This window comes from Urocitellus parryii, chromosome X (genome assembly GCF_045843805.1).
Source record: "Urocitellus parryii isolate mUroPar1 chromosome X, mUroPar1.hap1, whole genome shotgun sequence".
Classification (NCBI taxonomy): Eukaryota; Metazoa; Chordata; class Mammalia; order Rodentia; family Sciuridae; genus Urocitellus; species Urocitellus parryii.
The window spans coordinates 85,097,233-85,115,786 of record NC_135547.1 but is presented as its reverse complement, the minus strand read 5'-3'; positions in this window follow the sequence as shown (position 1 = coordinate 85,115,786).

Genomic DNA, 18,554 nt, shown 5'->3' with positions numbered 1-18,554 from the left:
GCCTTATGTGCTTATGTCGGCATGCTTCTCTAATGTTCATACTTCAACATGTGATGAAGCAGGACTCATCACTGATAACCGGCAGTATCACTGTCTCCACCTTCCCTACAGAAACAGTTACAGAAACCAAAGCTAGGAAATATACATATGTAGACTTAGCTGGGTTGTAGTAGCTAAAGAATATGTTATAATTCTATTTTTTTTCAAACCATGAAGTCCTCTGCCTAGGCTTTTTTTTTTTTCCAGTTCCTTGTTTTCCCTTCTCAGCATGAGAAAACTTTAGTTGCAGAAAAGCAATTTTTCAGGAAATTTGTAAGGTTGTGGCTTTAAATTTAAGTGGGGCTGTCTACAATAATTAATGTTCTGTGTCATCTAGCTCACTGTTTATTATTGGATCAATGGGTAGATTACATTGAGGACCACTTTCTTTTCCCCAAAAGTACCATTATAAATTATGGAAGTTGGCAAAGTCCGAAATATCTAACATCTCTGCCTAGAGACAGATTTTAGTGTTAGGTACTCATGCATAGAAACTATAACTTCCCAGCCTTGTTTTTAATTTTAATAGGATCAACTCCATTTTATGGAACCCCCCTACTCTGAACAATTTCCTCTGTACACATTACTGAATATTTATCAAATGGTTGAGTCTCATGTTGCAGGAACTTTGTCTCTTTATTTGATCTGTTTCCCTTCCAGAGGGGAAGTGATAGCCATGAATCAGCATCAAAATGTTAGGCAGCAGTTAGACATGAGCAGTGGGTCAGGAGTTTAAGAAAATATTTAGTACAGAACAAATTAGTTTAATCAACAGACCTGCCTCAGTGGTGCCTCAAATTCTTATAAAATAGCTGTTTCAGGACCCTTGCCTGATCTCAGCCCTATAAACTATTTCTCTTACAGTAGAAGAAAAATAAATAAATTTAGGGGAGGACAAAGATTGCTAACACATCTTAAATAAGATCCTGCAAAAACAACACAGACCAGAGATTCCCAGATAGAAAAATAGGGTGATTAAGACTGGAATCCACCACCCATAAATTCTGTAAAGCCATTCAATGGAACCCCTCAGGCAAGGCAAGATGACAAAGAGTTGCCCTTAGGTTGTTACTATTAGCCAAGAGGTGATACTTTTGTACCTTTAACAATCTCCCTCCTACCCCAACAAAAGCTGGGACACAAAAAAGTGACTTCTCACTCCCCTCTATGAGAGAATCTACTCTTTCCCTTGAGAGTGCTACCCCCTGCAGCAAAAGACCAGAAGTCAATGTAAATATGCCATTTGGTTGGATCAAGAGAATGGGGGACAGTTTGGGTCTGGGAAGTTGGAGACTGCCCCCTGAGGAATTGAAATGTTAATACCTTTAGAGCCCTTCCTCCACCTGCCCCTGCTCCTGTTGCTAAGGTAACCAGTCCCAGGAATTGTAAAAGTTGTTAATTAATGTCTCCTGGGATGATTCCTGCCAGAATCACACCATTTGGCCCTTCCCCCTGCCCATCTGCTTCTCACCATTTCTCCATCCCACCTGGGCTTTCTCCTAGGTCTAGTCAGGTACTCAGGAAGGAGACAGATAAGGGGGAAGAAGGTGGAAAAACAAAGAAAGTATAGAATGTATAAAAAGGGCAGGACGCCCTCACTTCTTGGAATACCAGGATACCAGTTATGGCCTGTTACTACTTTTTAAATAAACCTTGCTTTATAAGTCTACCTCAGCATGCTTTTCTAATGTTCAAACTTCAGTGTGTGAGAAAGCAGAACTCGTCATTAATAACCAGCAGTATCACCCCACCCCTCTTCTTTGTCTTATAATAAACTTTGCTATACTATTTTTAGTCTTGCATGAAATCCTCTCATGCAGAGACATAGACCCTAGAACATGATGGCAATCTCTGATAAGATCTTATCTCATGTATGATCTGATCTTTTATTAAAAAGACCCATTTTAAAACCAAATTTAAGCAACAAAAAGTTTAGAAACAGTAGTCATTAAGCTAAGCTTACCCAGAATCCCAGTGTTAAGAATTTTTGACAGGTAAGAAAAATGCAAAACACAAATAAAAGTGATAAAAATATAGTAGATTTCAATTAAGAAGCATAATCTATAGTCTTATGGATAGGGAACAGACAGACAAGAGTGGTGGGAACATACAGTTAAGGGGATAATACTATAAACTAAGCCTACAATACTGATATTTATGTGTTTTCTTAAAAAGAAAAAAAAAAAAGACTGACCTGCCACTTGGCCTGCTTAAGTCAATAAGACATGTTACATTCCTTCAAAAACAACTTATCTGCAGGAATATTGCAGTCCCAAAAGGCTCTATTGAAAAGGAGAACACAAGTCACCTTGAAGAGGGGGTACTTTTGTGACTTTACACAGACCAGATACCAAAATTCAGGGAGATGTGATTATTAGGAGCAAAGCCCCTTAGCCATGAACTCTGTAAGAACAAATTTCAACTAGAATTTGGTCAGTATGGGCCAAAATGACCCAGAGTTGCCTTCGATCTTTACCCTGCATTGTGGGAACATGGAAATCTAATGCAATTGTGCTGTCAGTTAAAAGTCAAGAGGTGGACTGCTGAGAGCCATAGCTAAGTAAGAATGACGCATGGCAATTTCCTTGTCAGCCTACCCCATATTCCTTAGAGGGAGGACTCTCCATTGTGGAAATGGGCTTGCTTGGACCCAGGTCATTTGCAGGGACATTGCATGAATGTTTGAGTAAGGTGACCCTGCTCAAGGACCAGGGTGGACCCGGGTTTAGGGAGGATCCTGCTGGATTAGGGTGGGTCCAGGTTTAGGGTGTATCCTGCTGGGAATAGGGAGTATCCCTCTCCTTGGGTTTAGGGCAGTTCCAGGTTTAAGGTGGACCCTGCTGGGAATAGGGCATATCCTGCTGCCTCAGGCACTGGCCTGTTCCTTGAGTTCCCATTGAGTTCTCTCGGGATTCAGAGAGTATTTTGGGATGCAGAGCCCAGTGCAAGTGTGGATTTTCCCGAGAACATGCGTGTGGAGTGCTGGTGACAGTTCGGGAATAAAGAATTGCTGTTTGAATCTACAAGGCTCTGAGTGGCTTGTGATTTTGTGCCCAGCCAGACTGCAGTGAAACTTCTCTGAGACTCCTAATAAAAAAAGGCTAAGAGTGTGTTATCCTCCTCTCTGAGAGGACCCACTCTGTTCCTGTGAGTGTCCCTTTTTTTCTTTTTCCATATGTTCTTATAAACTCATGCATGCTACTCTTGAGTGACACGTCTAAAATCTTTCCTGCTTGATTATAAGAACCAGTGACCTAGGACCATCATGGCTTCCCTTGGGCCCCTAAGCTCTTTTGGGAGCCCTTTCTCAGTAACACTATAACTTTTATTTAATCAAAGAAAACGAACTTGTCTGTACCAGTAGTTCTGTCAGAGGTTGGCATCAAACTGAAAGGATAAAAGAAATTGAAGTTAAAATGTAAAGGACCAGGTATTGTAAAGTTTCTAAGCTGCAAAGCCTGAGTTAAAATGTAAAGGACCAGGTATTGTTAAGTCTCTATGCTACACTCAAAGCCTGAAATTCCTGTAGCTGTTAGGACAATTCCCAGGACTGCCCATTAAATAATCCCCCATGACCACTTAGTTGTTTAACAACTTGGACCCTGTGCAGCTAGGCACGTAGGCACCTCAGGGCCCAAACCAATCAGTTTGAATGTATCCCCCTCCTTAGGAATAACCTATCACTGCAGCCCAACATGTTCCCGCCAATGAATGTACTAATCATGTTTGAGAGTTGTTTTTGATTTTCCTGCACCTCATGATGATTTGTTCTGATGTATGCAAAGCCCCCGCCCTCCCCAAAAAGTGTACTTAAGCACAGCTCAACCCCTGCTCGGGGCTCTTGGCCGCTCTCCCTTCTTGAGTGAGCCTGGAGCCCCAGCGCACTGGATCCTCAATAAACCCCCTTTTGCTATTGCATGAGTCGGTCTCTTGGTGGTCTCTTCCTCCGTCGTTCGCCGGACCCTTATAAAACAGATCCTTTTACCGAGGATAATTACAATTTGGGAAGAAAGCATCTCATTTTCAGAATTACATTTTACAATGCCTTTAGAATTTTAATGTATACACCACGAGAATTGTAAAAACTTTGAATAAAGACTACAAGAATTAATGTTTATTTACCAGTAATAATGTACAAATATATACATTTCAAATGTATTTTACAAACTAAGTCACAATATAAACAGTATAACTAAGATAACTTTTTTAAAACAGCCGTTCTTACACATATCTCACATTAAAATCTCTAATTTCAAATTTATCTCAAGATGGGAGTATGAATAAAGCAAGGTTGTTCCTTATTAAATCCAGGGACATGGCTCATGTAAACTAAAGTGATTACAAACACTACGTAAGTTATTATTATTACATAGAGTATTTGATAACTTAGCAAAACAACTTCATTGCATTTGCAGCATGTTTGTAATCCAAAGCTTGTCTCTGAAGTATAACATTAAAAGGGGTAACATAGACTTCTCCTGGGAGGGAGAGGGGGGCCATAGCTGGTATCCTAGATTCCCAAGAAGTGTGGGTGTTTTGACTTTTTGTATGTCCTAGGCTTCCTTTGTTCTCCTGCTCTCTTCCCCTTATCTTTCTCCTTTCTGCATACATGACTAGGCCTAGAAGATGCTCAGTGGGATGGCCAAAAGATGAAAAGCAGATGGACAGGGGAATGGCTGGATGGAGCAGCCTGGGACATGTTAATTAACAACTTTATAACTTCCTGTAGGGAAGGGCAATTCCTGGGACAGGTTACCTTAGCAACATGTTGGAGCAGGGGCAGGTTCTTGATAAGAGTGGAGGAAGGCCTTGAAGGGGTTAACATTGCAGTCCCTCAGGGGTCAGTCTCCTACTTCCCAGACTTACTCTTGGCCTCCTAAATCCAACCTGAGTCAATTTACCTATCTAAACTGACTGCCTGTCTAATTGCAGCTTCAGTTTTGACAAAAAGGATAAGGTTTATTGTTTTGCTAGCAAAGGAGAAACACAAGGGACTCCTATCCCGAGGCTGTGATTCTGCCCATAAGCAGAAACAGGGGGCTTTTGTAGAGGTGATTCAAAGGCTACATTCCATCTGTGTTCTCTGTTGGAGTTGTAATTCAATTGTTAATTTGGGAGATAGTAATTTCTGAGATTGTTGTAGGGACAAAGGTGGCAAGGCACCCAAGATAGCAGGAAACTGTTTTATTTGGCTGCAGCCAGGTTCAGAGGGTACAGCTTTTGCTGTAATCAATCAATCCCCTGAACCCCGAGTTCAGGGAGTTTCAGAGTTTTATACCCAGTGTGTAAGGACAAGGGCTCAGAAGTTCACAGTCTGCAGAAGTTCACATAAAAGCAGCTTTTGCTTTCACTGTTCTGTACAAGTTAACCCTTCAAGGACAACACCTGAGAAGGGGAGAACTTCTTCTCCCCTTTCTTTCCTCCCCTGCCAGCTGTTACCATGGAGTCCAGTTGGTAACTTCTCTTATCTTAGAAATGTAGACATCTCTGTGAAGCCCCAGCTCAAGGCCAGAGACCTTGTTTGCACATTTCTTCAAAGTACTATACTGGATACATGTTTGCAAAAAACTAGTAAGGGGGTGTCCAGCACCTGGAGTGCTGGTATCTTCTTGGCCAGTGGCCAAGTAAACAGGGTGACATGAAAATAGGAAGTTTATCTACAATGGACTCTTTTGCTGACAGTCCTAAAATCAGCAATGGTGAAGAAGGCTTTTCTGTGGAGAAAGGGGATGCCACTTCAATTCCCCCCTTTAATGATGCTCCCCATAATTTAGTCCTTTAAATTTAAGAGTATCATTACCATTACCTTGGCTTAAAGCTTATACAATGTCAAAACCTTAGTTTTTGTCATCTTTTCAACAGCAGCTTCTACAGTGGACCCAATAGTTTTAATGCACAGTGGAGCCAAACATGGGAGCAATAAACAGGTTAACAGCAGAATACCCATTACACCAGTTAAGCTTTAAAATCTACCAAGAGTTGAAAACCATCTTCCAAAAGCATGTTTGATACCCAAACTTTAATGCCCTTCTAGGTATGAAGGAGTATATGTGCTAGTTCTCTTGTGTTGTTGGTTGTATTCTTAACTGCTTGTCTATTGTCATCCATTTGGATGTAACAATCTGAGCTGTTGAACTCTCCATATACTTCTTTTTCCTCAGCCAGTAGGTAATCTAATGACAAGCGGTTTTGATAGTTAGCCACTCGCATCTGGTCTGTTGTGTGGCTAGGAGGTCAAGGGCTGTGGCAGTCTGATTAATAATAATTTCTAGTACAGCTTGTAAGTGAATAATTCTGTTTAACATGTAAATAGGAGTTCTAGAGCTCCAACTGCCATTTTGTGCCCAGGTATCTAGAGCATAAGTGGTAATAATCCTCTGGGGTGGCCAGTTACCTTCACCCCAAAATTGGTCACTTCCTAAATCAAGTTTCTTTCCAATGGACCTCTTTTTCCTTTCCAAACAGTCATCCATTTATAGCATTCCTCTGGTGGGACAGGTCCTAAATATATGTTTTACCACCTCTTATAGTGGATTGGCTTGGCACATGGTTCACATGATCTCCATGGTTGGAATAGGAGTAGGGCAGAATCCCTTAAGGTTATCAAAGGAAACCAAACTAAATAGACTACCATTTTGGTTAGTATAGGTTAAACAGCATGAATTAACAAAGCCAAACTAATAACACCAAACAAATCCTAGAAAACTTATATAAGCAAGATAAAAAAAATATAAGTGAAATTTTGTTACCCAGAGTCCAGTTAGTAGGAGTTACTGTTATCAAACCAGTAGCAAAAACCAAACAGAGAATTGTATACATATCTAGAAGTAAGGGGTGGCAATGTGTTATAGTATAAGAACTATCTTAGGGATTGAAAGAGTTCATTAGTCCTGGTGGGAAGTTTATCTTTCATGGGGCATTGATCAGCCAGTCCCTCCTGTGTGGCTGAAACAGGGCCATAGTCTCCTCAAGCTTCAGCCAGCCGTGCGTAGACCAGTCAGCTTCCAGAGTGACTGGAGCAGGGCTGTTGTCCTTCTGATCCTCAAGCTTCTCCAGTGCTCTTTTTTTTCCAGATGGTCAGCTTCAAGGACAAAGCAGCATCTGGAGAGCACTCCCAGTCCTCAGCTGCAGGCGTGAGTCTGGTGTAATGAATCCAGGGACCTATCTCTGCAAACTTAACTGCAGTTGGGGTGGATAAAATAACAGTGAAAGGGCCCTTCCAAAGAAGTTCAGGGATTGAATATTTCATTCTTTGACCCAGACTCAATCTCCAGGCTTGAAGGAGTATGCACCTGTGGTCAAACTTACTGGCAATCTTTCTCTAACCCATTGGTTGAGAACCTGTAAAGTTTTCCCTAAGGCCTGAAGCTGTCATCTCAGAGTTAATTCTCCTATCTCTCTTAAGTCTCCCTGTAGTCCCCTAATAAGGTGGCGGTGGGGGGGGGGGGGGCTCCCATATATTATCTCAAAAGAAAAGAATCCAGTCCTCCTAGTGGGAGTGGATCTAATCCTCAACAGTGTAATAGGGAGAAATTCATCACAATGTAACTGAGTCTCCTGACACAGCTTACCCAATTGAGCCTTAAAGTCCTGTTCATCCTTTGAACTTTACCAGAACTCTGCAGCCTATAGGCAATACGTAACTTTCATCTGACTTTATACTCTTGGTCAGTAATCATATCACCTGTGCCCAAATGCTGGCCCATTGTCTGAGCCAATAGTTATTGGGACACCAAATCTGGGAATAATTTCCCAGAGAAGCATCCTAGTATTTCCCTAGCCTTTTCAGTGCGGGTGGGAAAGGCTTCCACCCAGTCAGAGTGGGAACACACAAAACCCAAAAGTTATTTATAGCCCCATAAGCATGGTAGTTCAGTGAAGTTTACTTCCAAGTCTTCAAAAGGTGCTCCTCCTATAGTTTGGATTCCTGGTGGAAGCTTTGGCCCCTGACAAGAATTATTGTGAGCACAAACCTCACATTGTTTGCAGATCATCCAGATGATTCTTGTGAGCCAGGGGACATAGAAATGTCGACTCAGAACTGTCTCAAGTGTTGTATGTCCAACATGTTCTCCTGTGGAACTATCTGATAAAGGCTGGGGCTAGAATCTCCGGGATGGCTATGCTGGCCATCAGAAAATCTCCACCATCCACTTGGGAGAAAATTTTCTTTTTCAGTTTTAAATCACTTACTTTCATGTTGGGAGTATGTTGGCTCCCATTCTGTTAGATGGTTGGCCAGGCAGAAGGGCAGCATTTAAACCTGGGACTGGATTTTCTTCCCGTTTCTTGCAGACAGCTAACTGGCCTCTCTGTCAGCTCTCTGGTTGCCCTGAGCAACCACAGTGTTTCCCTTTCGATGATCTTGGCAATATATAATCACAATCTTCCTGGGAGCCCACAGTGCATCCAAAAGTTTAAGAATTTCTTGTCCATCCATCATGTCCCCCCCCCTTTTTTTTCTCCTGAGTTAATTAGCCTACATAAGTCCTATTAACATGAAGGGTAGCGAATGCATATTTTGAGTCTATGTAAATATCTACATAGACTCCTGATGTCAACTGAGGTGCTTGAGTCAAAGCAATAAGTTATACTTTTTGTGTTGAAGTTCCCTGAGGCAGAGGTTCTGCCTAGACAGTGGAGTCCAGAGTGACCATTGCATATCCAGCAAAACATATCTCAACTTTTATAAACTGCTTCCATCTGTGAAGCAGTTTTATAAAAGATGAGATATGTTTTGCATATGGTTAGTATGCATCAGTGTCCTTGAGAGGTTGGTCTGTTGAGTCTGGTCTGCTGGACCAGAACGACCTCAACACATTTGTGATCAGGTTTTCCAGGTCCAATGGGCAGCAAAATTGCTGGGTTTAGAGTTCTGAGGACCTCAACGTGGATATGTGGGTTTTCACATAACATGCCCTGATGTTTGACTTCTTTCATTAGTCAACCAATAGTGTCCTTTATATTTTAACAATGTCAAAATTGAATGAGGAATTCTGACAACCAGTTCTTGTCCCATGGCCAGTTTATCAGCTTCCAACACCAGAAGAGCTGTGGCTGCAAGGACCCATAAACAAGGTGGCCAGACCTGGGCTACAGAGTCCAGCTGTTTGGACAAATAGGCCACTGGACGGTGCCATGTCCCCAGCATCTGAGTCAAAATCCTATAGCCACTCCAGACTGATCATGGACATACAGAAAGAAAGGCTTGTGAGGTCACAATGAGGACACAATCAGGGAGCCCTAATCCAGGTGCACTGGTGAGTGCTCATTTAAAGTCCTCAAAGGCCTTTTGCTTAGTTGACCCCCATATTAGAGGATCCCATTCTCCCCACTTTGTGGCTTCATAGAGTGGTTTTTGTCATAACAGAAAGTTGGGGATCATATATGGCTGAACCCAGTAGCCCCCAAGAGTTCTCTAGTCTGATGGCAGGTTAAAGGGACTGGAATTGAGCAGATCTCCTGTTTCTTTTGAGGCCCAGTGGTTGTTCTGTTCTGTTGCTGAGTCATGGTAACCAAAGTATTTGACCTTTTTCTTGATAGATAAGGGTTTTTAAGTCAGAGTCCAGTGCTGTCCCAAGGATTGTGTACTTGAGCCCCTGGGAGGAGCTGTCTTTTAGGGAAGGGAGGCATACATAGAGCCTCTGGCGCTTTAAGATGCAGGAATTATTTTGTTATCTCCCAGTGCAGGATCTTGGCTGTTAGGATTCTCCAACTCTAAAATCTAATGTAAATCTTAGCAGAGACTGATCACCTGGGACATCATTTGTGTAAAAGGCACCTATGCAAATCTCGCTGTGGGCTGTCTGTCAAGGTTGGAGGGCAGTGGTGTGGTCCCATGCAGGTCCTGGTGTGGCAGTCACATTGTGCCCACTTAGGTGTTGCTCTTTGTCTGAGTGGCTTTCTCCTCCTGCCAGGTGGGAGCCTGTTCTAATTATATATAGCGGCTGCCCCGCCTGTGTTTTTGTTCAATATGCCTGGGGGCATGGGGCTCTGTGGCCCTTCCTGCTGGTGGCTCACAGCATGTGGCTTGGCCCCAGGGTGGCATGTCCTTTTGGAGTGAGCACCCTATGGTCCACTACTGGCTGTTAACATGAACATATTCCTGGTTCATTTGGGGGCTTGCAGCAGCTGAGCCCTTCTGAGGTGCTGGGTCCCCTGCATCGGATGTAGTTGTGTGTGTCTGTGGGACCCCTGCCATATTCGTCAATCATTGACTTCTGAGCAAGTGGGAAGAAACTGAAAGGAGGGGCTGGCCCAAAGGCTTGAGGGAAAACACTCACTCCTTCTCTGTTCAAGTCTTAGCATTTGAGCATGGCAGTAGGTACTTGTCTGCCGGGGCCATTGGAGGCTTCCCCTTTTTTTTAGCCAGGCTTTTTTCCTTATAAACATTTGGACCATTGGCTTTGCACTAGTGAGACCCCCCTTTGAGTGACCTCTGGGTTTGTGGTGAGGACACCTGTAAGGAGATCCATCCTCCTCTTTACCTTTCTGGTCTACCTGTCTTTAAGTCTTTGGATCTCAATTGATGAAAACTGTGGTGGCCACCTTAATCAGCTCACTGGCACACTTCTCAGTAAAGTCCTCTAGGATTGTAATTTTTGGCAAATGGCTCTCTAAGCCTGTCCCACAAAGGCTGCATTGATCACCTGTTGCTTGTGTCTGTGCATTTCTTTACTGACAAACTTGCACTGCGGCAGCAATGTTTGTATGGTGCCCCTCCTCTCCCGGGCACCTCTGGGCAAGGAGAGGGGTGGTAGCGGTGGTGGCTTGGACATTCAGCTCTGAGTCATTTGGGCACATCTCTTTTGATCATTGCTGCCAGTTTCATAGGGCAGAGGGGCCTTAGGCAGATGTGGGGCCCAGAGAAATGTTCAGGGCTATCGAGGGTGCGAAAGGGAGATGCTAAAGTAGCGGGAGGCTTATCTCAGCTGTTTGTCTGCAGATGCGCTTGGCTTAGGCTAGGGCTCAGGGCTGGCTCCGATTCCTTTTAACTCTTGGGCACAATGTGTTTTTTTTTTTTTTTTTAAAGAAAGAGTGAGAGAGAGTGAGAAAGAGGGAGAGAGAGAATTTTAATATTTATTTATTTTTAGTATTTGGCGGACACAACATCTTTGTCTGTATGTGGTGCTGAGGATCGAATCCGGGCCGCACGCATGCCAGGCGAGCACGCTACCGCTTGAGCCACATCCCCAGCCCACAGACAATGTGTTTTACTTTCTCTTTCTCTCTCTCTCTTTTTAAAAAAATTCTTTTAGACTTTTTATGAGGGCTTCTTGACATTTATTTATCTTTAGACCTTCTTTTTTGTTGGGGCCCCATCCTAGGTCTGGATAATGGGCTACATCAGATCAGTCATGGCCCAGGGTTTCTCCGTGTAGGAGGGAGTATGGTTTTTCCAGCTTATGAGCTCAATGGTGGTGAAAGGCTGGCACACAAAACTGCCTTGTCTCCCTCAGGTGTTTCCCTCTGGTCAACATGGGCAGGTCCTTTAGTCCCTTGCAGGGGCATCTGGAGTGTTCTCATCTGAGTTGTGGCTCTGGTCTTTGGACAAATCTCCCACCTTCATCTTTGGAGGTGAAAGAGTCTTTGGTTCTAGGAAGCCTTTGGCTCTGAGGACATCACAGAGGAAGGAGTAGCCAGTATTGGGGGGCCTTCATTTGTTGCCTCTGAGGACAAGGGGGTTAGGGGACAGTCTGTTGTTCCTGTGGTCTTGGCAAAGTTGGGTAGAGTGGCACAAAAGGTCCTGGGTCCTCTTCTGGCTCATGGGGAAAACTGTTTCCTTTCCTGTCTTTTCTGTTTAGCTGCTTTCCACTGAGTCTTAGAGACCACTATGCTCCTGGCTAACATCAGACTGGACTGTCCATCTAGACAGGCTCTCAACCAAGGGGGCTGTTTCTGTACTATCTCTTGCCAGCAATCAATATAAGAGAATTGGTTCAGGGGTTCCAACAACAATCAAAAGGACCTCAGCAGTGACTCTCTCATCTAAAGATCCGTCTGGTGGCAAGCCCACATCTTGGGTGAGCCACTCTAATTCACAGAGTATGCAACCTTTGTGGAGTGAGTTTCACCCCCACAGTTACCAGGTAAACCTTCCTAAAGGTTTCTAACACACATTTCAGAAGGCTCAGTTTCTTTAACGTGCCTTCCATGTTCCACCCTGCATCGGTGTCGCACACTTAGAACAAAACACACTTAGGACAAGACTCGCTTCACCCATCTCTGACTGCTCCCCTCGCAGGGACTTAGGGCCCTCTTAGCCTTGTGGGTCTGTATCAACCCCAGACCTGGAGCTTTCACCTAGACGTTGGTTGGTGAAATTCCGCCATAGACTGTATGAGGTGACACGGAACCGCAGATCAGGACTCTGCACTCGCTTCGGCCCCCAGGTTGGGTCAGAACCCTTCTGTTTGTCCATCTCATTCACACACTTTTACACACTTTGAAACAGACATGGCCAGGACAGAATTTCTATACCGCCCAAATTCCAACAATTCCAAACCAAAGAGAAAAGGGAGCCACGGTTTCCCCTCTGCTCGCTGACCCCGAATAGAGACTACTCCGGCCACTCCCTGGGTCTGTTTCAGCTCCAACCACTTTGGAGGTACTCGGGACCCAACAGAGGGTGATCAAGCCTCTCTTCCACCTGCTTAGGCCTCGAAGGGGAAGTCAGGTGGGTTGCAAAACCAAAAGGACCCGGGTCCTACCTGTTCAGATGGGCGGTGTCCAAAACCCTAATTCTGGTTCCTGCTGCCTGTGGGTTCCATTGTGCTCTGGGGTGGCAGCCGCAGGGCGCTGGGTGAGTGGATCCTCCTTCAGGCCAAGAGTGACCTGGGCACACCAAGAGGACCGCTGTCCCCCAGGGAAGCCCGTCCCTGGAGACAAGAGAGGCAGAATAGCCTTCCTTACCTCCTCGGTCCCTTCGTAGTCGCCAAAAATGTTGTAGGGACAAAGGAGGCAAAGCACCCAAGATAGCAGGAAACTGTTTTATTTGGCTTCAGCCAGGTTCAGAGGGTACAGCTTTTGCTGTAATCAATCAATCCCCTGAACCCCGAGTTCAGGGAGTTTCAGAGTTTTATACCCAGTGTGTAAGGACAAGGGCTCAGAAGTTCACAGTCTGCAGAAGTTCACATAAAAGCAGCTTTTGCTTTCACTGTTCTGTGCAAGTTAACCCTTCAAGGACAACACCTGAGAAGGGGAGAGCCTCTTCTCCCCCCCCCATTTTTTTCCCCCTGCCAGCTGTTACCATGGAGCCCAGTTGGTAACTTCTCTTATCTTAGAAATGTAGACATCTCTGTGAAGCCCCAGCTCAAGGCCAGAGGCCTTGTTTGCACATTTCTTCAAAGTACTATACTGGATACATGTTTGCAAAAAACTAGTAAGGGGGTGTCCAGCACCTGGAGTGCTGGTATCTTCTTGGCCAGTGGCCAAGTAAACAGGGTGACATGAAAATAGGAAGTTTATCTACAATGGACTCTTTTGCTGACAGTCCTAAAATCAGCAATGGTGAAGAAGGCTTTTCTGTGGAGAAAGGGGGTACCACTTCAATTAGCACATTCACTGTTGGGAACAAGTTGGGTAGGGGTGATTTGTTAGTACAAGAGGGGGGTTCGTTTGAACTGATTGGTTTAAGCCATGAGGGGTGTACATGCTAAACAACATGTTATCAACCACCAAAACTACTGGGGGGTCATCTGGCATCCCAGGTATTTTCCCTGTCTCATGCTGATTGGTGGTTGCTAGGGGATTGCTATAGGTCTTCACCTAGCCTAACTGAGTCAGGGACACCTGGTGCCGCAGATATCTCCTGTTATTTTCAGACAAACAATTCAGCAGGGTGGTTATCTGCCTAGAAAGGGTCTGTGGGTTTTTCCAAGGACAGGGATTATGCCCCCTTCCTTAGGACAGGCCTTGAGGTAGAAGCTGCTGTTATTTATTTTCAAAAATGAAATCACATCAGTTATTCAGAACCCTGTTACATGTTGAGAAAATAAACATTATATTGGGATAACCAGATTTTTAAAAGTTAATAAAATTCACATCAATAAAACAGCATAACATTGTAAAAAGTAGTTAATTTAACTAGAATTGTAAACCAAACAGTGAATTTGGAACAAATAAAGTTTTAAATAAGCCCTATATAAAAACTTAATTTTCTTAAGCAATCAAAAATCTAAAAACAGAAAAAAACATAAAATCTTTGTTCTTTAAGCCAGGAAGCAGCTTATGTATTACAAATAATCAGGTAAGGGTTTTTGATTTTTTTTTATAATCTGTTGACTACAGTCCACATAAAAGTCCTGTTTATATTCATCAACAGGCCAGGTTATCATTGCTATTTGGATCAGCATTCATTAATGAACCTTTATAGGAAAACATTGGTTGTTTTTCTAAAAACTGACAAAACATTTATAAAAATTTGTCTGATTTATATTTATCTGAGTTGCTGATATTAATGGTTATTTTCAGATTACCCATGGAAGTATACTTAACATTTTACTTTTGTGGGGAAGGAGTACTGGGGATTGAACTCAGGGGCATTCAACAATTAAGCCACATCTCCAGCCCTATTTTGTATTTTATTTAGAGACAGGGTCTCACCAAGTTGGTTAGCATCTTGCTCATTGTTGAGGCTGGCTTTGAACTTGCAATGCTCCTGCATTAGCCTTTGGAGCTGCTGGGATTACAGGGATGTGCCACTGTGCCTGGCAACATTTTAGACATTGCTGAAAGCTCAGTTCTTTTCCCAGCTGCCAATCCAATAATAAGGATTTGGTTTTGAGAAAAAGAAAAGGTCTATTGCTTTGCTAGGAAAGGAAAAACACAGGAGACTTCTGTCCCAAAGGTTGTGATTCTGTACATCAGTAGGCTTTTAAAGAGGTGATTCAAAGGCCACATTCCAAGTGTTCTCTGTTGGAGTTGTAATTCACTTGTTAATGTGGAAGATAGTTATTTCTGAGTTCTTCTGGTGCCATCCCCAAAGTCTGGATTAATTTATTCTTATGGATGGTATGTGCTCAAGGACAGATAACTCTGCCTAGGGTGAGAAATAATGATAATCCTATTTTCCCAAAGATTAGGGAAGGGAGAGATTAGGGAGGTGCTGGGAGGAGAAGAAGAGAGAGAAAATGTCCATTTTAAAAGTAAGTTGCAGTGACAGAGCAGCAAGGGCTATATTCAAAGCATAAAGTGAACCACAGTTACATTTCCCCACTTTTTGTAGGGCTGACAAAGTGTACTATTTTATGTTATATTAAAAAATTTGTTTTTCTTTTTAAATGTCCATGTAGGACTGTGCTCAGGCTATACTCTCCTGCCAGGTGTTTAATACCAAGTTGGTCAAAACTAATGACAAATCTAATGACACAGGGGGCAAGCATTAACAGAAGACCTATGACAAGGAGAGGGAGCTGTCATTCTTCAGTAGAGCAGAGCTGTTGTTTCCGATGTTCAAGGTCCTGCTGGAGTTGTTTTATCTTGTCCTTTACCATACCAGATTAATTGACATGAAAATAGCATTCCTCCTGTAGGTACAGACAGAGTCCACTGTTTTAGGCAAGATCAAGGCCCTAGGGCTGGGGTTGTGGCTCAGTGGTAGAGCACTCACCTAACACATGTGAGGGCCTGGATTCGATCCTCAGCACCCCACAAAAATAAATAGAAATAAAGGTATTGCATCCAACTACAACTAAAAAATAAACATTAAATAAAAGATCAAGGCCCCTTCGATTCTGGAGAACCACGGCAGCTACAAAATTAAGTCGGTATTGTATGGTTAGTACGGTTTGAGCAAGTTGCTGTAAATCTCTTAGAAATTGGAATGGTAATTTCTAGTAATGGTACCCCTGGGAGGTGAGTGCAGAATAAGGGAGGAGTGCAAAAAATGAAAAAAGGAAGGATTATACTCACAGTTCTGCAGTGTCCTCATGGTCCTCAGAGACTGAAGGAAGATTGGGGGTTCTGTCCTTGGAGAAATGCAGCTTGAGAGGCCCTGTGGGTGTCACTGTATAAAAAGGTGGAGAAAACCATTTTAAATGGGAGTCATGAAACAAATATGGTGTGCCCTCAAGGTGGGCCACTGAGGAAGTGGTAAGAATAATCCAATAGGATTATTCTGTTAAGGTCTGTAAATAAGTCAAAAATAACACCTGGTATTTTGCCAGAGAAATGTTAGAGTTCGTAAACAAGTCTGGATGGTGCCTGGCAAAATGTCAGAGGGAGTGGTTTGAGAAGTAACAAAAGCGAGCCATTAAGTGTGGAGATTCCTTATTGGTTGATTGATGTATCTAGTTTATGCTAATTAAGATAAGCTGTGCAAAATGTATAAATAGCTCTGTTGTCCTACAATAAACGGCTCCCATTCCTGCTGTATCAACGTACACAAGTTATTCGTCACCCCCCCCCCCCGGCTATTTTGCTGCAGCTGGACTGCGGCAAGGGTCCAGTCCATTTTGCAGACAGTTGAGAGGACGTGGGGGGCGGTGTTAAAAATTTCCAAGTCGCCAGGAGACAGAGTGGGAGAAGGGGAAGAGGCAGAACTAGGCTTTGCTTGAACACCATTACCATATTGCCAAAGAAGGTTCCTAATGTATGCAAGAAGAGGCCAGAAAAAATGATGAGCAAGGGGTAGTAGAGAATCAGAGGGTGGTGAGCTTAACAGGGAGATAAGCTTTCCATATAGAAGCTCAAAAGAGGAAATGTTGAGTGACTAGTTTGGAGGGCTCATAACCTAAGAAGAGCCTTGGGAAGGAGTTTAGTCCAATTTAAATGTAATTAATGGGATAGTGTAGTGAGAATGTTCTTCAAGGTCCGGTTGGTACTTTCCACCTTGCCAGAGGACTGGGGATGGTAGGGGATGTGAAAATGCCAGGAGATGTTGAGTGCTACAGATCATGAAACATGGGAAGTAAATTCAGGATCATTATGAGACTGAAGTGAGGAAGGGAGGCTGAATCGGGGAAGAATGTATTCAACGAGGATGTTGGCACCATGGGGGCACATTTATTGGTGGTAGGAAAAGCCTCAACTATATCCTGAGAAGGTGTCAACAAGTACCAAGAGAAAATTGTACCACTTGACTGGAGGCATATGGGTGAAATCCAGCTGCCAATCAGAGCAAGGGAGATGTCCTCTTGCCTGGTGTAAAGGGAAGGCAGGTGGGTGGAGACTGGAGGTGGGATTTATTTTTTGGCAGATTTCACAGGAGGCAGAGAGGGTAGAGAGAAATTGTAGGTACTCTGGAGAGAATTTAAGGTGGGACTTGAGAAATTGTTTTAAAGATGTGGTGTTAGGGTGAAAGAGATTGTGAAGGAAGGTAAGCATCTGTTGAGTGTCAGGTAGGGAAGAGTCCATCGGGGGACTAGCAAGCAGAGGACTGCAGGTGGAGTAGGTTGTTGGAGGGTGGTGGCCCTCACCTCAGAGTCTGCCTTATTGTTGCCAAGTGTCACAAAGGAGATGTCTGATGGGATTTACAATGTGAGATTCCAATAGATGTGGGAAGCTTTGAGGCCTGAAGGATTTTCAGGGTCCAGATAATATATTGTAATAAAGCCTTGGTCGGGCAGTCTAAAAATGTTGAAGGGTTCTCATTCTTATCTTGGAAGATTTCCTGGAGCCTTTCATAATTGATAGTCTTATGGGTTGCTCTTCTAAGTCTTGCCATGAGTCAAGCAATGAATTGGTTTCTGCTAGTTACTACTCTAGGTAAATTATAATCCCAATTGGGGTCTTGATCAGGGACTGCTTCAGTGCCAATCGGATGGGCAGAGGAGGTCTGATGTACCTTATCAGCATAATTTCTAGCTTGCTCCCAAACTTGCCTGTGCTCCTCAGGCAAGAGGGTGTTATATAAGACCATATGGACATTGTGGAAGGTCAAATTATATGATTGAGTCAGATATTGAAACTCTTTGATCTATGTGGTGAGACTTGAAGTATAGGACCCAAGTCTCTTTCCTTCCTTCCTTCCTTTCTTTCTTTCTTTCTTTTTTTTTTTTTTAGGTGTAGATGGACAGAACTCAATACCTTTATTTTTATGTGGTGCTGAGGATCGAACCTGGGCCCCGCCTATGCTAGGTGAGTGCTCTACTGCTGAGCCACAATCCCAGCCCCTCAAGCCTCTTTTCTCTGTGAAAGATCTGACAAAGAGAAAGGAACATGAACCCGGATTACATCATCTACCTCAGCCACCTCATGTAGAGGACACAGAGATATGGGTTGGGCAGGGGCAGCCCATGAACATGTGGCAGAAGACAGGGGCCAAGGGGACAGTTGCTGTGGAGGTTTCATTAGAAAAAACTGTGGTATGGCGGGGGCTTGTGGGCTTATCTGCTGGGTCAAAGGAGGAAGAGTCCTGGGTAGGATCTTATGTCTCTTTGGAAGTAGGCATAGCAGCAGTGAGAGCTAAGAGGACTTGTGCAGGAGAGCAAGCATTGCAGAGAGAGGGACAATGGTGGACCTGATACCAGGTTGGGTTTAAGGCCTGAACATATGATATCTCTTTCCATTTTCCT